The following is a 24543-nucleotide window of genomic DNA, read 5'->3' on the forward strand; positions in this document are numbered from 1 at the left end:
TACATTACTTGTTTCCTGTATTTTTTAAGTTACCATATTTGAACACTTTTTTATGTCATTAATTAATAAATAATATTTATAATTAGATACCATTAATACTAATATCATTGAATTTTTATTTATTTCATTATTTTTGTATTTTTAAAAAATAATTTTTATTTTTATTTACCAAATATATTTTTTAGAAAACAAAAAATAAAAATATTTTCTAAAAAATAAAAATAAAAATATTTTATCAAACCAAATAAAGCCTTATATTTTAACAAAATTGTATAATATTCAATATTTATATAATTTTAAAAAATTTTAACTCTTATATATTGATCAGACTTTATAATTTTTTCTTCATCATCAATAACATCAAAAGATAAAAATATTTAATTAAAACTTCATCAAATTTTATTTTTTTAAATCAAAATAATAACAATAACTTTTTTATTAATTTTAAAATTTATGAATGTTTTTTATAATAATTTTTTCGTTATATTAATTTATAAATAATTTTAACAAAATTTTATTTTTTGTATTTTTTTATAAAATTTTTCTTTTTCACTTTTACAACTTCTCAAAAATTTATTGAAGTATTATGATTTTTTAAAAATATATTTTTAAAAAAATGTTATGATATATCAAAAATAATAAATATTCGAAAATTTATAAAAAAAATATTTAAATAATTTTATTTATAAAAAATTAAAAAAGTGAGATATAAAGAGAAAAAGATGGAATACAATTTAAAAGTCTCCGGAGGCTAGGCGTTATTTGTTGTTGCTGGGGTGTTAGGGAATCTATGGTGCGGAGTGTATCTTGTGATTCGGAGCAAGACGGTAGGGTCCCACTGGTGGTGAGCTGGAAAAATGATTTTTCTGTGTTAATCACCACTAATTCTTGATTATCTAAAGATTTGAGTTGGATTTTATTCTTAATAATTAACAAATTAATTAATTATTCAAAGCAAATCTTGCGACCTATAAAATTTGTAACTAAACGCAATCAAATATAAATTAATTAATAAACCATATTTGTTATTCATTTTGACAAATTAATTACTTCAATTTTTGTTGGGAGTTATTAGAATAGTGAAGATATAATTTGATGGAGCCATTGAGAGTTGTCCATTCGCTTGACCTAAGCTTTGAAAACCAAGCCCAAGGTAAATCACGTCATCATATATTTAAAAATAGCAATACATCTTATACTAATATTATGTGTTTATTCTTTAGGTTTATTTTTAATTAAATTTAAATAAAAATATAAACAATTTCGGCAAAAAATTTCATCAAAAAATCCATTAAGTGCAATGAAATTTTGATGAATTTTTTTATTTTATAATTTTTTATTTTTAATTTTTAGCAAAAGAATTTTCAGCAAAAAAATCACCATTTATATGGTTACACCATTTTTGTTTCTAAGTCAGTCCCAAAAAATTAGTTCCGCTTTACCGCACTTTATTTATGCATTATGTATTTTTTTTAGTTTTTTTAGCAAATATAATTAATTTTGATAGCTTCACTCATCCCATTCGAGGTTGGATTAATTTTACGATTAGTTTTCTCCATGACTACCATTGCTACATTGATATACAATAGTTTTGGTGACAATGGAGCACATAATATTATTATTATTATTGGTTAATATTGACCCAAGTGTAGGCGCTAAGCCATGATTCAATTGCCACATGGACTAAACTTAAGATGAATTGTTAAATTCAGTATCATTGATGCCAACGATTTCCATCCATATCAAGCTGAATTGATCGATCTAACTTACAGTTGAGTTTTAAGGACTAAATTGCACATCATAAAAAACAGCAGGGGCTTAAATGCACAATCAAGAAAACTTTGAGATATATTTATATTAAAACTTTCCTCTTCAAAGGCAAAATACGTGTCGTTTTTGTTTCCGTTTCAAAGGCTCAAATATATCGGACAAATTCAAAATCCATTCTTCGTAATTGATCAGATCTAAGCAAAAGGCTAACAGGAAGTTCGCCAGAATGTCAAGCGACAGCGATGACGAAGATGAGCTCCTCCAAATGGCATTGAAAGAGCAAGCCCAACGGGATCTCAATTACCAGAAACTGCCTTCCTCCAATTCCTGCAAACCAGTGGCCAACTTCGTTCAACCTCTGCCACAGCAGCCGAGGACTGCTTTCAAGGCTCAGAAGGCTCCGGCTACCCCGGCCTTGAAAGAGCCTGCTGGGAGAAACATGTCGATGGATGATGACGAGGATTCGGAAGTGGGATGCTGAGCATTTCGAGTGGAGATAAGGATCCTGGAAAAGATCCAAAGGGAGGAGTCGAATGAAGGAGTAGAGGGAAAGGAAGCAATGACGACAACGGAGCCTGGGACGGAGAAGAGCCTAATTGCTGGAAACGTGTCGATGAAGCTGAGGTACTTTTCAGTGAAATTTAAATTCAAAGTAATTATTGACCAATGTTTTAGCTTAGAAAGGGTTCTTCTTTGATAGCTTGCTCGTAAGGTTCGTGAGATGAGAGAGATGAGAACAGCTCCGGTGGCACAAAAGTTCGAGCGTAAACCGTCAGCACCAGTAGGGAAAATTCTTAACAATCTTCAATCCTTCCCTCGGGGCTTGGAATGTGTTGATCCACTTGGACTGGGGTAAATCTTTAGCATCTTTGTATAGCTTGATATTCATTTATTGTTTGTTTTAAAAGAATTCACGTTATGTTAGTAATTGTACTAATGCGATGATATGAATAGTTGACTTGTCGTTCTCTTTTCTAGCATTGACTTAAGTCAGTGGTTGGTCATTGTTCTTCTGCCATAACTATTTCTGCTAACCTTTATGTTCTTGGATTGTCAGAATAATAGACAACAAGACGTTATGGTTGATCACTGAGGCGTGAGAAAGCTCTCCATCAAAATCTGATGGAGATTTGACGGATAGTGGCCTTCATGTTTTTTTTTTTCGCTTGTTTTAGTCCATATATTTTCTGTAGATTATAGTTTGTCATAGTCTCTTTAGTCTTTTCAGTTAAAGTTCCTTGCCGTTTCTAATTAGTTTCTCTAAGAATTATGTCAGTATCATGGTCTAGAACTGTATATCTGCTATCTAAAATACATATTTACTACATGCCCCTGGGTTCTTGCCTTTCTCTGAGCACTCAAAAGTTCAAATTCTTCAAATTTGAGTTTATGTCAGTGAAAGTCATTGCTCATTTTTATCTTGAACTTAGCAATGCTATCATTGTCTGAACTTGATTTCTGTGATTCCACAACTTTTTTTGTAATGTTTATGTAATTCATAAACAATTGATCTTATTCCAACTATACCACAGGATGAATTTGTGAGCACGTTGACTTTTTCCTTTCAATTTAATTCCTTTCCCCTTTTCCCCTCCAGTAGACAGTGATTAGTTCAAAAATATCAAAAGATCTGAGGTGGATACTTTTTTTGTTATTTGTCATTGTTTATAAATGAAGATTATTTGAATGTTGTAAATTCAAAAAATCAGTTAATGTTTTCCATTGTGATAAATAATGGCTGGAGTTATTATCAATTTTTTTTTTTTGCCTATAGAATTATGTGGTTTTGAAAGTGAATTATATTCTTGAAGTTTGTTGATTGGTAAGCAATTTTTCACTAGTATCATTCATGTGATGCTACTTCCATAAGCTTGGAATATTCTGAATTGTGCATGTGTTGACATGCCATTATCTTACAATTCTCAAGGAGTAAGAGCTCTACCATGTCAGGAGTACAAGATGCATTCCAGTTATTGTAGATCACTTCTAAGATTTATTTGGTTTTGCTAGTTTATGAAGGCATTAGTCTTCTTAATTTGGGGTGAATGTGGTATTCATGTGTTTGTTTATGTTGGAGATTATAACAACTATCTTGTGGAAATCTAATCTTTATTATTACTTGATTAATTGATTTTGTCTATTTTATTTAAGTCTTATTTTAGTATAAGGAGTGATTTGGGTAATTACACCAAATCCATTAGATATTTTTTCATTATGTGTAGAGAATAAATTACTCCTTTTATTAGCTATTTTTAATGTATGAAAATCTTGGGTTTCAAGGCTGAAAATATTTAGTTTTTAGCCTATATATTTTCATGCAATTCTAACATTGTAATAAGAAAAAATATAGAAGAATAAAATAGTTTATTCAAGAGATTTTTTCATGGTATTAGAGCACAATATAAATCTTTGAAAACTTCCACTTGGAGTCCAACAAAGCCAGCGGAAGGGAGAGCCCGACATCGAAAGTTACCTATAACCCCATAGCTAACGTTTCTCAATCATTGCAGAACATTATAATTCTTGTTCGAATAGGTTTTTTAGCACAAAAAAGTAATTTTCTAAGTGCATTGAGTGTAAAACTAGAGAAATCAAATTCATAGATTGTGGATTTAGGCACTTCAGACTATATGACTGGGGATACATCTGTATTTAGTAAATACAATTCATGTTATGAAAACTTCACAATTCGAATTATTGATGGGTTATTTTAAAAAATAGTCGGTACAGGTTTTGTTGTTATTTTCAAAGAGATAACACTTGATTCTATTCTAATTGTCCCAAATCTAAGTTGTAATTTATTGTCTATAAGCAAATTTACAAGAGACCTTAATTATGTTACTAAATTTTTTTTTCAAATATATGTAAATTTCAAGATTTGGACTCAGGAAATATGATTGGCAATGTTAAAATGTGTGCAGGATTCTATATCCTAAGAGCTAATAATTTTAAAAGATAATATCAGAATACCTTTTGTATGGCTTCATCTTCTAATAATAATAAAGATAATACTATCATGTTGTGGCACTATCGTTAAGTCATCTAAGTTTTTTTATATCTCAAAAGGTTGTTTTCTTCATTATTCAATAAAAATTCAAACAACTTTTAATGTGAAGTCTGCCAACTATCCAAACATACCCATACCATATATTCTAATCAGTCTTACAAATCATCCCATTCTTTTTCCGTGATACATATTGACATTTGGGGTCTCTCTAGAGTAAATAACATTACTAACTCCAGATGGTTTGTCATATTTATTGATGATCACACCGGGTTACTTGAGTATTCTTTATGAAGGAAAAATCAAAAGTGGGCTAATTGTTTCAAAACTTCAACAATATGATCCAAACTCAATTTAAAAGCAAAATCCAAGTGTTGAGAACCGACGGTGGGAGAGAATACTATAATTCAATCTTTGGATCATATCGAATGAAGCATGATATAATTTATCAAAGCTCATGTGTTGATACTTCTCAACAAAATAACGTTACTAAAAGAAAGAATCAACATTTGTTGGAAATTACAAGATCCCTCCTGATGGCTGCCCATGTACCTAAGCATTTTGGAAGAGAGGCTATTATTACTGCTACATATCTTATAAATATAATGTTTTATCGAGTCCTAAAATTTCAAAGCTCTTACAATCCCTTTTCAGTTCTTATTTTCACATTCAAATCATCTTATCTATTCCCATTAAAGTATTTGAATGCATTGCATTTGTTCTTACTAGCCAACAAAACTAAAGCAAACTAGATCCCAAATTTATCAAATGCATATTTCTTAGATACTCCCTAAATAAAAAAGGATACAAGTGTTACTCACCAGTAATATAGAAATTCTACCATTCTATAAATGTTATCTTTTTTTAAAATCAACCTTACTTTCCCAAAACTGCCATTCAGAGGGAGAATTCAATCACAAGAGAATATCAATTTTGGGAAGATCCTATTACTGAACCACCAAACACTTCTCAAACTCCCTTGTGCATCCAAAACATCCAACCAAATCCTTTAACTCCCTTTCAAGTCCAAAACATCCAACCAAATCCTCCAAGCTCGAAGTCTACATAAGAGAAAATAAATAAAAAATTGATTGTCTATTTAAAAAAACATAAAACTCAAAAAGATCTAAGAGACTGTACATATTTAAAGCAAAACCAAGAATCTGAATTGATTCTAGATATACTTGAAACCAACACAGGTGTCTCTTACTGAATCTAATTCAATTGAATCTTTTGATGATTTTGATCAACCAATTGCCCTAAGAAAAAATGTGAGATATGTATTCAACACTCTATATGTAATGTGATTTCTTATGAAGGTTTATCACCCAGTTATCAAGCTTTTGTTACCATATTAAATAGTATGCAGATTTTCAATAATATTCATAAAGCACTCATGCAACCAAAATGAACTATGGATGTTTTGGAAGAAATCAGGGCTCTAGAAAAGAACAAAACATGAGAAATTTCAGAATTACCGAAAAAAAAAATTTCAGTTGGGTGCAAATGAATTTTTACTGTCAAGCATAATGCAGATGAAAGTAGTAACAGATTCACAGCTTGCTTTGTTGCAAAAAGATTTACTCAATCTTATCGTGTTTACTATAAGGAGACATTTACTTCGGTTGCTAAACTTAATTCAATCTGGGTGTTATTATCATTGGCAGCAAATCCAAATTAGCCACTTTATCAACTAGATATCAAAAATACATTTCTTAATGGCAACCTAGAAGAAGAAGTTTACATAGAAATTCTTTCATAAGTCAAAAACCAAGATAATTTTTGGCAAGGTATGTAAACTTCAAAAGTCTTTATATGGGCTCAAATAATCTCTATGTGCATGGTTTAATAGACGAACAAAAATGGTAAAGATATGATTTTTCAAAATGTCAGATCGATCACACCATGTTTGTCAAACATTTACTTAAAGAAAAAATAGTTATTCTTATTGTCTATATGGATGGCATTATTCTTACAGGAGACTATATTGAAGAAATTAGCAACCTAAAGAATCTCCTAGCCAAAGAATTTGAAATCAAAGATTCGGGACACCTTAAATATTTTCTTGGCATTGAGGTAGTTCGCTCAAGGAATAGCATTTTTGTTTCACAACGTAAGTATGTCCCAGACTTACTAAAGGAAACTGGAATGTTTGGATGCAAACCTATTGACAAGCCTATGGACAAAATGAATAAAGTAGGAATGGAAAAAAGAAGTTCACCAATAGATAAAGGTAGATATCAAAAGCTTATAGGGAAATTCATCTACCTCTCTCATACAAGACCAGATACCAATTTTTTGATTAGCATGGTAAGTAGATTCATAAACAACCCAACTGAGGAACACTTGAAGGTTGTGTATTGAATCTTATAGTACTTAAAAAAGAGTCCTGAAAAAGAGTTATATTTTAAGAAAACATCATGTTGAAATGTTAAAATTTACATTGATGCTAATTGGGTTGGATCCGATACTGAACGAAGATTAACTATTAGTTATTGTATTTATGTGTGAGAAAATTTAGTTATTTAGTGAAGCAAACAATCTGTAGTGGCTAAAAGTAATGTAGAAGTTGAGTTTAGAGCTCTATCTCATGGCATATGTGAGGGAATTTGGTTGAAAAGGTTGCTAAGGGAGTTAAATGTCTCTGCAGAATAATCCATGAAGATATTTTGCGACAACAAAGCTGCCATAAATATAGCAAATGATCTTGTTCATCATGATAAGACTAAATATGTAGAGATTGATCGTCACTTCATCAAAAAAAAGATAGAGTAAGGAATTGTTAAATTTGTTTATACTCTTACATACCTCTAAACTGCGAACATACTCACTAAAGCTCTTTCTCGAAACAACTTCAAGAATCTGAAGTCCAAGCTAGGCATGATTGACATCTACTACCCAGCTTGAAAGGGAACGTAAAAATTTTTTTTTTTTATTATTACTTGATTAATTGACTTTGTCTATTTCAGTTAAATCTCTTATTTTTAGTATAAATAGTGAATTGGGTAATTATACCAAATCCATTAGATATTTTCCTATTATGTATAGAGAGTAAATTACTCATTTGATTAGTTATTTTTAATGCATGAAAATCTTGAGTTTCAAAGCTGAGAATATTCAATCTTTAGCCTATATATTTTTATGCAATTCTAGCATTATGATAAAAAAATATATATAGAAGAATAAAATAGTTCTATTTACAAGATTTCTTTAGAGAGTCATATACAACAATAACAAACTAAGCCTTATATCTTATAACTTTGGGGTCAGTTGTATGAAAGGCCAAAAAGAGAATCATGTTAAGTTATAGTTTTGAATCTTATTGCATCATTCATTTCTATTAAAAAAACATTTTCATCTACTTTCTTAACACATATAGTTTCTTATTACTTGCATCCACGTCTTTCGTGTTCTACCTCTAGAAGCTTTAGTCTCCCCCAAATCCAAAAGTTCATTTCTCCTAATAAGTGCACAGATAGGCTTTCATTTCATATGTCCAAACCATTTCAAATGTCCTATCTCATCTTTTTCTCAATTTATATTACCCCTAAATTTCCTTGAATCTTTTTATAGTTGATTTTATCTCTTCTAGTCTTCCATCTAAGCATCCTTATCTTTGCTATGCTAATTTTCTCCTCATGTTGTCTCTTAATGGCCTAACACTCAATCTCATATAACAATGCAAGTCTTACGATTATTTTATACAACTTCAAGGTTTTCACTTTTAACTTTAAAGGTAAGTTACAATCACATAACATATCTGACGCACTTTGCCACCTCACTTATCTTGGTTGAATCTATGAACCATCAGAGAGTCATATAAACTCTCAAGTTCTAGCATTTAAGTTTTGTTAGCTCTTGAGTATATTTATCCATAAGGCTTTTAGATGGTAGAATTCACATTCCATGAATGTATCTTCAAAATAATTTTTTTGCTTCCTTCTCTTCTCACTTCTGATTCATAAATGTCCATGATGTTGGATTCCTTAATAAGCTACTTTTTTTCTTTTGAATATTTTTAGTTTAATACCTAGAGTTGTCATGCCAGTGATTTTTTTTTTTTTGGATAAATATAATGCCAGTGAATTTTATCTTTTGTAAAAATTCGTAGAGAAATTGATTTATTTCTCTCTGAAAAATTTGATGCAAAGTTGTTTCTATCTCGCATAGACCAAGATACATCTGCAGCAGACTTAGAGGTCAGTGCTCTTGCTCTAAAACCAATTTCAAAGGGCAAACTCAACAGAGAAAACAATTAGTTATAAATAATTTTGATTGCTTTGTTTCATGCAAAAACACAATTGATGGTAAAGCACCTCTTTCACTTGATTCTGGTAGAATTTTTAACTGTGGCAATGCAATTGTTTGAGGGGTTGAAAACCAACTTCTTCCCATAGTCTTTGCAATATAAGTTCATAGAATTTTGGCCATTAGTGATAAATGATACTAACATAAAGAAAAATGGTACTTATATAGATATCGAGTCAAAACCGAAGCGAATTGAAGAAGATATTGAAGGTTTAAGGACAATTCACTTATTTAATTGTATGGAAGGAGTAATCTCATTGGTAGGTTATGCTTTTGAGCCTTTATTCAAGAGATAGGTTGGTTAACTACACATGTTGGTTTGCTTTCAAATTCATGAGTGCTGGTGTTATACAAGCTATATGGGTTATAAATTTTTATGATTTGATGTAGGCTCAAGCTGAAAAGATCGAGTCTATCCAAGGAATGCTTTAGAGGTTCAAGACACTCTTTAATTTACGTAGAACAATTCTTATGACCATTAGTAAGGGTGAATATGACTTGGCTATTAGGAATACAAGAAAGCAAAATCAATTACTCTCCCCTCCTATGTAAGTAAAAACACTTTAAATTGCTATTTAAAGGATGGATTTTTTAAAATTGCTTCATTATCATTATTGCATCCATACCAGATTTTGATAGCTACTCATTGTTTAATGTGATCATTTACATATTGGATAATTCTACAATGCGTGGTGTTAAGCTTGAATTAGCAATTCGTTAACTTTGGCCAACTCTCAATTTACCTTTATTTTAGTTTATTTTTTGACCTTTTTAGAATTCAATCTCTTGAAATGATTATTATTTAAGAAAAATTTATAAAACCACAAAACACAAAGCTAGCTTTTTTCAACTTCTGAGTCTTTCGAGTTTATTACTTAAGCTATGTTCCTTTTTTTATTGTGTTATAGAATATATTAAATATGTTATGGTGTTATATATTGTTAAATATGTGCTTTTCCATATTTTTTCTTATTTCTAGTTGATTTTATATGTTATCCAAATTCTAAATATTTTGATGTCTATATAGTTAAGTTAAATTAAAATCTGTTGGCATATATCAAGAAGCATAAGTTACTTTTTCATGTTTCGGGTGAAAATGACTTTCTACTTGTGATTTTAAGGAAAGATATGTGATCTAAACAATTTGAGGTTTGCTATTTTTATTTGGTAAGATTAACATAGTATAGAAATGTATATTTTGCTTAAGCTATCCTTGTGTCACATATTACTAGTTTGAAGATTACCATCAATGCATAAGTTTCCCCTATATTATAATTTGGTGTTAACTAGCAATGTACATCCAGTTTATTTTTCTCTTGTATAATTTTCAGTACGTTTTCTTTTATGTTTGTAAATAATGCTTACATGTAGAAAGAGGTATTTACGTGAGCCTTTTTTTGCTTAAGTTCTAACATTATTCAAATAAGTGAATAAAGTTTTCATTTAATAATGTTATTTTCATCTATATCTGCTTGTAATGTTTTCTTGGCTCCCTTTTCAAATTTCATGAATTCTAATTTTCGCTTAGTTGACAATTTTTTTGTATGTCATCCAGTTTTACCTCACAGCATTGGTTCTGATTTTGACATAGCTATTTAGAAAATTCATAGAACAAGCCAAAGTTTTGTATGGTGTTTGATGGTAGCTCAAGTGTTCAACAAATTGTTTGATGTTTGAGCATGGTTTAAGTCAAAAGTCTAGCATAAATCCATTGCTTTATTGTTGCATGAATTGTCATGATAAAATGCATGTTAATTGAAAATTTTTTTCTTTTATCCATTTTTCTTTCATTTAAAACAAGATAACATTAGGCTGTATATATTTTTGCATTCGCTTCGCATGTGTTGACTTAAAATCTTGGTGGTTGAAATAATGTAAAAATGCATGTTAGTTTAATTTTTTTCCTCTCATCTATTTTTTTTCGTTTAAAGAAAAATAACATTAGACCACATATATATTCTTTTCATTCATTTCACATGTGTTAACTTGAAATCTTAGTGGTTGCATATTCAGATTAATTTTATAATCCTTCTTTTATGACATAGGCATGCAATAATACAAGTATCTTAATTTGTAATAATCAAAGGTCCAAGGATAGCTCGACTATCGAAGATTCTTGTCCAACCTACCCATTATCCATACCATACTTGATTGTGAATAAAGGAAATGGAACATGAGCAAAATAACCATATGGGTAAGATCGAGAAAGCTAAAAAAAAGTTAAAAAGGGAGTTAGCAAAGATGATAGAGATGTTAAAGAGGTTAGATAAAGGCAAGACAATAGAAAAGACCCCTAATTCAAATGAAAAACAAGATATCATGGATCATCTACACCTTTTTAGGTTTGGCCCAAATGAAGGCCAATATTCTCAAAATACATAGGCCCCATAGATGCCATTTTTTGTCGCATATGCTTATGTCACAGGTTGAGACTCAATTTTCAAGCTCGTGCGACTCTAAAACTCGGGCTTGCACTTATTTAGCGTCTAGATCAACCTACCTACTACGGTTCACACCCTTATAAGATATTGTTCGCTCTAGCCCCTCTAACCTCACGATTTTATCCCATAAAAGACTCATCACAAAGAAAAGGTGGTGTAAACCCTTATATCCCAAGACCAATTTTAATATACAACCGATGTGGGATTCATGGCTCCTCTTTAAGGATCATGACACTTACACATATCCTAAAGTACCGTTTTACAACTAACTAACTTTACTTTTAGGGCAAAGACATATGATCTATTTGAAATTCCTAATTTTGATGATTTTAAAGAGAAAAAGAGATTGAAGATGAAGACTTCTACGGTGATGAAAGATTCGAGCATGCAATAAATGAACCTTTTAAAAGAAAGAGTGTGAGCTACTGAAAAATGGATTATTTTGGCTTATACATGTAGCTGAACTTCATTTAGTTATGGATGTGGTCATTCCACTGAAATTGAAAGTCCTTAAGTTTGGAAAATATAACGGGACAAAATGGTCGATAACTCATGTCACCATTTATTGTCGTAAATGGCCGTCCATGCTTATGATGAGAAACTGTTGATGTATATGTTTCAAGATAGCCTTATTAGCTTAATTATGAGATAGTACTTCCAGTTAGACCGAGCCTGTATCCATTCCTAGAATGATTTGTCCAAGGCATTCATTGCTTAATACCAATAGATTATAAACTTAGCTCTAGATCATTTATCTTTACAAAGTATCGAAAAGAAACCTTTTGAAAGCTTCAATGATATGCATAAAAGTGGAAAAATGTTGTTGTTCAAGTTTAACCACCTATCACTGAAAAGGAAACCATAGTTTTATTTGTAAGTACTTTAAAGGCTCTATATTATGAGAAAATAATCAGGAATGCTACCAAGAATTTTATCGATATGGTGATCTCTAAGAAAATGATAGAAAATGCCATTAAGAGTGGCTAGCTTGAAGAATGAGAGACCTCCAATATAAAAAAGGGTGAGATGTCTAAAAGAAAAGAAAATGAAGCTCAAGCTGTAAGTTTTGAAGGATAGTAGTTCAAAAGTTACACCCCATACCCACAGCCAGTATATCCAACCTATTATCCAGCCATTAATCATGCACCAGTCTCTGACCACCCTATTTAATAACTAGTTTACTGACCAATTGTTGAAACACCTGTATATGGGCCTAGTCCTATCATTGTACCAGTTTTAAGGTCTAATAACCAAACATATGGTTTGAAGAGATCTTGAAATAACTAAGAAAGAGCCCATATTAATCCTATCTTTATCACTTATAGTAACTTATTCTCAGAACTAATAAAAAATGACTTAGTATCTCTAGTTATTCTTGAACCATTAACACCACTCTATCCCAAATGGTATGATGCTAATGCCATATGCAATTACCATAATGGGAATGTAGGTCATTGTATACAAACTTGCCCTACTTTCAAGCACAAGGTGCAAAGTTTAATTTGAAAAAGTTTGATGAGCTTCGACAAATCAAGAGAACTAGATGTTAATAAAAACCAATCACCTGATCACACAAGGACATAATTTTAGGAAAGATAATGATGTTAAGGTTAGTTTGAAGTTGTTTGTCATTTTAGGATTTCTTTTACATTAATGCTAGATTTTTTAAGTAATAAGATTTCATTTTTAATAAAAGGCAAGTTGATGCATTTCATTACATTTTCTCTATCATCTATTCTATGCTTTGTTAATTTCTATATCCTTTTACTCCCATTCTCAAATTTCAAATGATGAATGTTTGAACAATGATAAACAATAATTTTGGGATTGAATTTTAAAAACTCATTCATATTGATTTGTGAAAACTATTTGAGCAAAAGAAGCAATTTGTGAGTAGATATCATTCATGGAAAAACGGACATGTCTTAGAAGCATTTATTAGTTTGTCTTTGTTTGAAACATGCTCTCAAACAAAGCATTCACATTTGAGATGAAAAATGGTCATATTTTTTTTACCATTCATAAAAATAAAATTATCCATTGCTACATTTTGTGGGTTTGTTATGATTTCTTTTTCAATAAAAACCTTAGTCAAAGATCACCTTCTACACTGGGGGTAAATTTTGTGAAGAAACCTACTTAAAGAAAAAAAAAACAAAAGATCACATAAGGTCTCAAAGATAGGGAGTGAAAAGAAAGAAAGACCCTTTATATAAAAAAATAATAATAAAAAAATGAATGTCACAAATGACTTAGGGTAAAATAATGAGAATTCTTTTGTGAGGAATAAGATGAAAAAATAAAAGTGAAACAATGATGTGGAATTGGGTAAAATGTCAAGTTGCATTACATTATAAGAAGTAATCCTTTGATTTGAACCCTTTAAACATATGTTTTGAGCCTATTTTATCCATTTTTTATGACCCCTTTGTATAACTTATATTACAACCATTAAAAGTTCATTTTTATCAAATGTGAATACTCAAATTAAATGATCATATATTGAGTTAAGGCATATTTGTAACAGAGTGATGGAATCATGATTTGTTCTCGTATTTTAGAGATTGGTATGTGAGAGATATCAATAATGGATGAAGTAAAAAAATGAAAAAAATATGAAAAAATAAAAAATAAAAAGTATAAAAAAAAGAAAAAAAGATAAAAGGAAGACTTAAATTAAAAACCCGAAAGGACAATCTGGGTAGAAAAACATCGAGCTAAATTTTGAATAGGCAATCAAATATGTGGAAGATCAATGACATATGAAGATCCCCTAAAACTAAGGCAAAGTTTGATGAGCTCAAAATAATTTTAAAAGTTAATTGAGTGAGTTTTTGAAAAAGAATTCTGTTAAAAATTGTCAAATATTCATTATTTGGACATTGTTAAACCTTTCATATACTTACCTTAGTGACATGCTTTGAACTTGTTCTTTTGCCTATTTGTTTTTGTACTAGGCTTATTTTTGTATCGATTACCTTTTCTTTCAATTCACTTTACCCTTTTTCATTTTTGCTTTCTTGAAATAAATCGAGAAAATATATGATTGCATTATATTTTTCATCAATTGAAATGATAATGAATGAATGAAAATGTTTATAAGAGATTCAAGCATTCATTTGAAAAGAAATCCAGGATGATAAAGGCAAAAAGAAAATGAAAAAAAGATGAAAAGAGCCTGAGAAGATGATTTGAAAAGGCAAATGTGGTACGCAAGTGGTGAATATGGTGATGGATCAACCAATATAATATGTGAGTTGTGACCAAATGCTGGAAATAACATGGATTAGTTAATGAATTTGGTGAATCAATTATGAAATTGTTAGTGCTGAAAAGTTAAAAAAAAAAGTGATGGTGGAGTCTTGAGAACCTTATTATCACAATCAAATAGAATTTCATAGTATTGATTTTAGTAACATTTGTATTACATTGTTATTTGAATAATACATGTTCATAATTCAGTAAATATTTGAATCTTCATTTTGATGATTGCATTTATATCATGGTTTGGACCTGCATTTGCATCATGTAGTAAACATTTGAATCATGGTTTAGAGTATGGCATCTACATTATTGTGACAATTTGGGTTGTTGCATTTGTATCATTGAGAAAGCATTTGCACCATTATCATAAAAATTTTGACTTTGGTAAGAGAATTTTGAACTTTTGAAACCTCAAATAAGAAAAATTTTTCATGATGATATTCTTTGATGAGGAAAACATTCCAAATTTTAAAGTTGTGAAGTTTTTTAAAGGAGCAATTTCAATGTTGAGGATGATTGTATAACCTCCAAGCATAATCTTTAAAAATTTTCAAATGAGAATCTTTGAGTTTTAAATGAGAATCTTGAAATTTTTTTATGTAAATCCCTAAAGTTTTTGAATCAAAATCTTTGAAAATTTGGATGATACCCTTAAAATTTTTGAATAAAAACCATTGAAATATTGAATGTGAAATGCTAAAGTTTTTTTGAATGAGAATCTTTAAAAATTTGATTATGAATCCGTAGAAGTTTTTTGAATGCAAATATTTGAATTTTATGAATCTTCAATTCTTGTGAACCATAAAATCTTACAAATATTCAATTCATGCAAATCTTTGAATTCGTGCAAATATTAATTTTAGTGAATTTTCAAAATCTAGTGAATCTTTAATTTTTGCAAATTTGAAAATCTTAAGAATCTGAAGCCTTGTGAACTTGAAATTCTTAAGAATTTAAAAGGGAAAATTTAAAAAATTTGAGAATCTAAAAAAATTACGAACCTTCAATTCTAGTGAATTTGAAAATTCTTGCAAAGTTGAAAATTTTGCGAATCTAAAATTCTTGTGAATCTCCAATTCTTATAAATCTTTAATTCTTTTGAATCTTTGATTCTTGTGAATTTGTTTTTTTATAAATTTGAATTTCTTGCAAATCTTTAAACCTTGAGAATCTTTGAATTGTGAACCTTTGAATTTCAAATTTGTGATTTTTTTGAACTCAAATTGTGAATATTTGAGTTTCAACTTGTATTGTAAATTTTTTATTATGAAATTTTTGAATGCTTCAAATCGTGAGCCTTTGAAGTTTTGAAATTTCATAATTATTGTGAAGTTAGACTCGAACATTTTTTGTATCTAAATCTTTTCGTAATTCTTATTTCACAAAAACTATATAAAAAAAGGCAACTGTGAAAACTCTATTTCATCCAAGGTTGTCCTTGAATCTCGAGCTAGTTTGAATTAGGCTTTAGACATAACCTATTTGGATTGGGTTTTATCATTTGAGTGTTAGGCTCATATTATATTTTGGACTCAATGCAAGTCCATTTGTTTTATTGTTTTACTTATTTAATTTTTACTTTTATCATTATTTTGAAAATAACTAAAAAGATAAAAAAAAAAGGATAAAACAAGCAATAAGATTTGGTGGATTAAATTTTTGAAATTCAATTGCTTCTTGAAATTAAAATTCAGATTAAAAGGGATAGGATGCTCAGTTCTTGAATTGAAATCCTATCGTCATTATCCTTATTTAAATTGCTGTGTAGACCACCAAAATGGGGGATGACAAACAACAATTAGAGTAGGAAACACAATAGGAACAAATAGAAAAGAAAGATCAGCAAATCTCAACAAATCTTAGTAAATCCTTTTACTATTTCCACACCCATCACCTATTGTCACCAACACAGATACCGTACACACTCCCAAAAACTAGACAGCAACCTAGTCAAGCGACACCAACTCACTGAACCCAGAGAATTTAAAAAACAAAATTATTGCAAATTTAAGAATCATTAGCAAATACAATTTGTAGCCACCAAATACACAAAAAGGAGGAGGTAGCAACAACACACAAAGGCAAGACCCAACATCATATTACATAGCAAAATTCAAATATAGAGAAACTAAAAGGAAAGAAAGCAAATTAGAAGCAAAATCCCATGAAAGAAAAAACTAGTTTTACTTTGCCTAGACCTAAACATCACCATTGAAGACACCATAGTAGCTAGACCTTTCTCCACCACACCACCATTATCAGCTCTTTACCAAATGGCTGCCCATTATCAACAAACCCCATCTCTAGTAAAAAAAGAAGAAGTTAGAAACAGCAAAAAAAAGAAAAAGGAAAAGATGCCTTCTTGGGTCGATTTAGGTTTTTGGTTTTAACCCACTTCCAAAAGGCTTTGTGTCACCAAATGCAGAGAGGAATAGCCAGTAACAAGGAGGGCAGCATACCTCCGAGCAGTGGAGGAAGGGATTGAAAAGGTTAAGCACGTAACTTTCCAAACTCAACTTATAAAGGTAGAAATGCTATCATGGAAAACTGCTAGTACCACACGAAAGAGGAGACGACAAGCAACCTTTTAGAAAAATTTAGAGTTTTTCAGTTTCTGATGAATGGCCAACAGGTGGCAGCAGACAGTGGCGTGAGGCGACATTGGTACCAGAATTTGGAAACTTTTGAACTTTTCGTCTATTTTGTTTTGATTTTAATGAAGGAGTTAAAGAAAACAAAAGCTTTTTGAAAGAAAGCAAAAAATAGAAATCTCATGGAGATGGCAAATTTTTATGGTTTTATATTCGCGTGAAATGACACTGTTTCATTTGTTAAAAATTCAGCTGACCCCTCCGTTTTTGTTAATCGGCCCATGTTCCATTGCCACCCTAGCTGCTGGCCCATGTCTTCAAGTCGAGCTTGAGCCACAAGTTGAGTGGCTTTCTATGTGTGAAGCCAAGCCGTGACGAGTTTCCTGGGCCGAGCCGTGATTTGTTTTGGTATTCCTTTTTTTCTTCTTTTTCTTATTTTGCTTATTATTTATCCATTATTTTTTTGAGTGATTTTTTTTAAAAGATAAATAAATAAAAAATATTTCTAAAAATGATGAAAATTTTGGGACACTAATTTTTTTAATAAAAAATTTCCAAAAAAATATTTGAGAAAAAGTTGAAGTATTAATTTTTTTAAATAACAATAAAATAAAATAAATTTTTTTTAGAAAAAGTTGAAAGTATTAATTTTTCCTAGAAAATAAAAAATTTTTAAAAAATGTATTTCAAAAGAAATATTTTGAGGAAGAGTTGAAAGTATTAACTTTTCCTAAATTAAAAAAAAAGTAAAAAAGAGATTTTTAAGGAAAAGTTAAAAGTATTAATTTTTCTTTAAACAAAGGCATGAATTTTTTTAAAAAAATATAAAATAAGAAAAAAAATCTTAGAAAAAAGTTGAAGTATTAATTTTTCCTTGAAAACTTTTAAAATGTTAGATAATTCGATGATAGAGCCCTTGTAAAAGAAACAATAGTTTTCTTGTGTATTTTTAAGGTAGAAAAATTTTCTTAATTTTTTGCCAAAAGTATTGAAGTAAAGTAAGAATAATTTTTAATAATTAATTATCTGATAAGATTTTTAAGGTTTAATGGATAACATGAAATCAAGTTGGTACCATTCTTTGATGGGTGTTATGAGGTTGCTATAACATTCCTCACATATAATCATACTCCCTGACCTAGTTTTAGTTTCATAGATATTGAATCTACCTTTTAAAGGTACCTGAGTCAAACTTAGGATTTCTCCTTAAAACGGGATAGATTCAATTAAGTGTCCAATTACATCTAAATAAAAAATATTGGTGGCAACTCTTAAAGTGTATGTCTAGCGATAGGTCACTGATCTGTACGTTATGACACTTATCAATTGGCCTTCTATAGGCACATCAAGGAGTGAAGCAATATGACTATATTTTTCCTCGAAAGCCATTTCTTAGTTGTTTCTACACGGTGCCAAATCTCGATTACTCGGAGATATCATTTTGTTGAAGCCCTAATATGATTTTTTCAGGCAAAGTTTCCTTTCTAGATTCTTTCATACAATTTCCCTTTCTTCTTTGGGTGATGATTGAATTATCACCTTATTGACATTTTTATATATGTTGGGCTTCGAAGTTGAGTACAATATAATGGTGTTTTGAAGTAAAACCTAAAATCTCCTGACTTTATTAGTACGTTGACAAATACCTCTCGTATGTCGGTGTTTATGTCGATGCATGATCATGAAACAAAAGAAAAACAAAATAAATTATAATAACAATCAAGTTAAAATAAATGCTATCATGTGTCTTAATTTTAAGTATAATCTACAAAAAAAAATGGAACTGCTCTATCTAAGGTTGGCTGCTTACAGTTTATTAGATACAAAGTTCAAAGCTGACAGAGGCTAAAAGGTTCTCAAATTGTTCCTCACTATTATCCATGCTGGACTACTAAGACACCTCGATTTTCACCCATTATAGGCTTTAAATGGAAATGGTTCAATATTAGTGGGAGTATTTCGCTTGCCAATGCAAAAGTTATTACCTCATAAGAGTATAGGTACTTTAATCCCTCATAAAAGGGTTAGAGCCAGGGTATAAAGCTCATGCATGTTATGAATGTGCTATTATGTGTATGAGGGAACAACACATCATAATCCCTATTCTAAATGCCTCACAATTGATATAAAAGATAATATATACAAAACATAAAATAATGAATAAATGAATGACATAATTGAAAGAAATGCAACCAAATTTTGTCTCTACTGTTATCATTATTGTTATTAAGAAAACAAAATCAAGATCAGGGAAACTAAACTTAAATACCAATTAAGGTCATTAAGTCAAAATTTAGGATAACATATAGTTGATTTTTGGCTTGACTCTTAAAAAAAGTCCATTTCCAGTGGAGTTGTTAAACTATCATAATAGTTTTGGCACCGCTAGATGAATTTTAGAAAAACATAATGTTGCCCCAAATTTTTTTTGTCTATGTGTGATTGGCCACCTATTAAAACTTATCTTTTTAATAGAATTTTAAAATTAATTAAAATTTATTAAAAGATAATTTTTGGGTCTGCGAAAACAGTTTGGGCTTAAGAGTCGGTTATACATAAAGAATGATTAGCATCCCCAAGCACCCAGAAAAAAAATACCAATTAATTATGTGTTATCCTTTAATTTTGACAAAAAGGTCTTAATTTGGTATTTAAAATTTATTTTCTTTATTTTCTTTATTGTAATAAAAAACATATTTTTATTTTTAGTTATTTGCTTAAAAAATAAATAAGAATCTTGCATATTGAAAAATCCCTAAAAATATTCCAATACTTTGGCCATATTAAGAGGAACTTTCTCATCTAAAGATTCCCTAAGAATCATTACTCGAACTTCTCAAGAATCCCATCCTTGGTGGTTCATATTTTTCTTCAATATTTATATTTACCATGTATATAGTAAAATATGATGTCTATAATTTAATCCAAATAATACTTTCTAAAAATTCATTTCTTATTGTATTTATTAAAAAGGAAGAGAAATCTTTATCAAATATAATTCTAATATTCCAGCACATTGACAGCATTTTAGATAAATTTTTTTCTCTAAAGATTCTTAAGAAATCACTACTCGGACTTATTTAAGATTTCATCATTGGAGTTTTCATTTACTTTTATAATATGTGTGCTTGGATTAACTTGTGATGCTAATGCATTGCAAAAAAGTTTGTTTTCAATATGGAAAGATAAATAAGAGTTTTTCATATTAAGAATCATTCTAAATATTCTAATAAATTGGCAATATTTTTTAAAAAAATTCTCTCACCTAAGAAATTCTTGGGAATCACCACTCAAACTTTTTTAGAATCCTATTCTCGAGAACTTGTGTTACTTTCAAGATTATATAATACAAATGATAAGGTGCATACGAAAGTTTTTTTTTATTTTTATCATTATTTTTTTATTCATTACTTATGTATTACATATTTTCTTAAAAAGACATCTTACTCATTTTCCTTATGTTATATTTTTTTTCATTACTCATTTTAATTTTATCTTAATCACCTAATTAATTCATAATCAGTATTAAAAATTTTTTTAAGGGAACAAAGTAAACAAAATATTTTTATTAAAAATTTTTCTAGATACCCTAATACTTTGGTGGTACTTTAAAAAAAAAATTTCACCTAAGAATTTTTTTGGAATATGTACCTAAATTTCCTTATAATCCTATTCTTGGAGATTTTGTTTACATTTACCCTCTTTTTATTGATATTTGATTTTAAATTTATTTTTATTATTATTATTTTAAACAAAAATAGTTGATTATCATAAGTTATATTCATGTATCATTATATTAATTAATCATTACAAGAAAAAAATCTTTTAATTTCCCTTTTATCAACATTAAGTTAAGTATATACTTAGGAAAATAAATTAATGCAAAATCTTTTATATTGAATATTTTTTTAAATACTCAATTAATTTGAAAGTATTTTTAGAAAAATATTCTCACCTAAACAATTTAAAGAATTACTAGTTGAACTTCTTTAAAATCTCATCCTCGAAGACAATTTAAATCTTTTTTAAAATCTTATCATTGAAGATTTACATTCTTATTATTATTTATTATTTTTAATCGAGCTCATGCAATAGCAAAATTCTAAGAAAAGAAACAAAGGCAAACCCCATAGCATACTAGGTAACCCATCCTTACCTATTCCATATGAAAACGCTCTTTATTTTTTAATTGGCTACCACCTCCACCTATTTAAAGTAGGAAACCATGAATTAAAAAGGGAAAAGCCAAGCCTACCTGACAGCCCATAAATGATGTGTCTATAACTAAACCTGATGGGGCATAAGTCTTAAGATGCTACCTATTGCAAACAATAAAAACGAAAGGCAGAAATCATGAATGGCATATTTTTAAACTTTTTTTTTCTAATTGGCAATTATACAGATTGAACACCTAGGAACTGTGGAAAGATGGGAGCTTTAAGCGTCCCCAAGAAAAATTCACTCAAAACAACAGACGAGGTAGGTAAAATAAAAACTCTATCGTATGTGTACAAACTCTTTCCTTATTTTACACTTTAAAGAAGCTTTTAAATTTTAAAAAGAGAACAGTCTAGCTTTCTACAATTATACCAGCAAAATAGAGCTTAGAAGTTCATGGATAGCTAATAGAAAAGCTAAAAAAAATCGAACAGTGCTTGTGAACTTTAAATTTAAAATTTTTTAACTCTTGGACACCTAAAGCAAGCCTACATCTTTCACGTAGGAACAAATGAGCAAAAAGAAAGCATAGTTTTTTTTTTTTTTGAAACGAAAAGGTTACTAATATTATGAAAAAAATTTTTTTTTTAATTATTATATCTAAAACAAGCCATACCTAAAGTAAGCTACTTTGAAAGTACTTGAAAAATGAAAAGCTACTGAAAACTAAAAGAATTGGGAAGATCCTCATTAAAGAGCTCAAAGCCGTGACTTGCCCGACCAAAATCGCGTAACAAGATTTTAGCTTCATTTTGACATTTAGCCTGGCATGTTTGTTCCTTAGTTTACCCTAAACTAGCTAATAGGTGGTGGAAAAGATGAACAAAACAAATGCTAAATAGAAACAAGAGAGGAGACAAAAGCTGGCTAGGGCTACTACACTCAATGAAAACAAACAGAGTAGAAGTGGCATCCCAAAGTAAGGTGCAGTTTCTCTTTTCTTTTAAGAGACAGTTCACACTTGGAAAACAAAGAATCAATAGCCATTGAGCCTAGGAAAAAGCTTTTCAAAGCTCCTTGAATAATAAAACTAGCAGATAACAACTCATACTAATAAAGGTGCAGTAAACCTGAATATGGTGAAGCTCTAGGCTTTATGGTAGCTTATCCATAGAAAAAAAGAACAACAAACATGAACAAAATGCACCTTTTGACATCCATACATAGCCCATTAGCGAGAAATTATCAACAAACACAAAAAGATAAAACTTTTACTCATACAGGCCACGCAAGGCAAGAGGTAAAGTTAGACTTTTAAGATCCCTTTTTTGTTTCCTTAACCGGTATCTATCTTTAAAAAATGTAACCATATGTATAGAATAAAAAAGAACCAAAACTCTTTTTGAATTCCATCTTTTTACATTTTTTTACTTTGTATTTTTTTTTTTTTTTTAGGATATGCCCAAGGAGAACATGGTTACCAAGGTTTCATGGGAAGAACAAAATGGGGTTTTTTTATTGTTATTATTTTTTACAAAGCCTAGGGGTTCTAAACTACACTGGGAACGTAACCATCGAACCCCTACAAATCACTACAAGAAAATGAAGATTAGTGGCAATTTTGTAGCGGTGTTTCATTTAAAAACCTCGCTAGCTTTCGTGTTTTTTTAAAATTTAAGGTATTTTTATCAAAACGTCACTAAATATTCAAATAGCGGTGTTTGTACTTATAAATGACACTAAAGATAAAAATTAGTAGCGTTTATCGATAAAATGTCTTGAATAATCCTTTTTAAAAAATTGAAGTGATTATTGAAGATATTTTTGGTAAAAAATACCTTAAATAATCCTTTCATAAAAATGGATAGGGGATTACTGAATGTGTTTTTGGCAGATAACATTTTGAATAATCCCTTCTTAAAAAATGAAGGTGATTATTAAAGACATTTTTTACTAGAAACTAGGGATGGCATCGGGGCGGGGCGGGTCGATTTTTCACTTTCCCCGCCTCCGACACTTCTACCCGATACCCGACCCGCCCCCGCTCGGAGGTTGTAGCTAAAAACCCGACTCCGACCCGCTTAAATATTATTTACCCGAATTTTACCCGACTCGACCCTAATTTAATCTATTACCTATTCAAAATTATTGCAAATGTAATAAATCATAATCTAAATATGTGTGGAGTTCTTTAACCTGGTAGCTAAGGAGTTCTTAGAAGGACATGGTTTCGAACCAAGGCTCCTTTCCCCGTAGCTATGCCCATCATATTTATCAAAGAAAAAGTTACGAGCAATGTACAGAAGAATGTCCTATAAGTAACTAATGACATGGTGGCCAAAAAAAAAACAAAAATCAGTGACAGCAAAACTTCTGAACTTGTCTTTGTAGTCCGGTTGCTGCAAGCCACCTACAGACTGTGGCTTTGTCTATGTCAACGAGACGCAATGGGACCAAGGAGGGGCGGCCGGAACTGACTCCGACTGCACTAGATGGAGCAATGACCAACAGCTGCTGTGCTATCAATGTGATTCCTGCAAGGCTGGTGTGCTTGGCAGCCTCAAGAAGAGCTGGAGGAAGGTCTCGGTGATCAACATAGTTGTGCTGATCCTCCTAGTGATCTTTTATGTCATCGGCTGTGCTGCTTTCAGAAACAATAAGAGGATTGACAATGATTTGGACCATTAATTCCAAATCACAATCAAAATGAAGAAAGAGATTGATTTTAGTGAATACATGTTTCGAAATGATGTTGACAGAGAAGATGACAACGAATGAACTCACAGATAAAAAACAAGAAATGCATAGGCTTAATAGAGAGCATGAAGTCCATTTAGAAAAACTGGGAGTGGGCAGCACCTGTGTGAAACACTGAAGCAGCCTGGCAGTCTAGCAGATAGAAGCAGAAATGCAAAACAGAACAGATGAGGAAGACGAGAGAGAGCGGCCAAAACCCAAAAGAAATTAAAATTCAGAAACCCTAAAAAAAATTATATATATATATAAA

The 24543-nt window shown here is 30.1% G+C and overlaps 1 pseudogene; it reads left to right on the forward strand.

Annotated features, from left to right (window-relative positions):
- Positions 1–1996: 1996 nt before the first annotated feature.
- Positions 1997–24224, forward strand: LOC149519602 (exocyst complex component SEC5A-like; annotated as a pseudogene).
- The last annotated feature ends 319 nt before the right edge of the window (positions 24225–24543 follow it).

Source organism: Durio zibethinus, chromosome 3 (genome assembly GCF_047325235.1).
Source record: "Durio zibethinus cultivar Kanyao isolate XHJ-2024 chromosome 3, ASM4732523v1, whole genome shotgun sequence".
In the NCBI taxonomy this organism is placed as follows: Eukaryota; Viridiplantae; Streptophyta; class Magnoliopsida; order Malvales; family Malvaceae; genus Durio; species Durio zibethinus.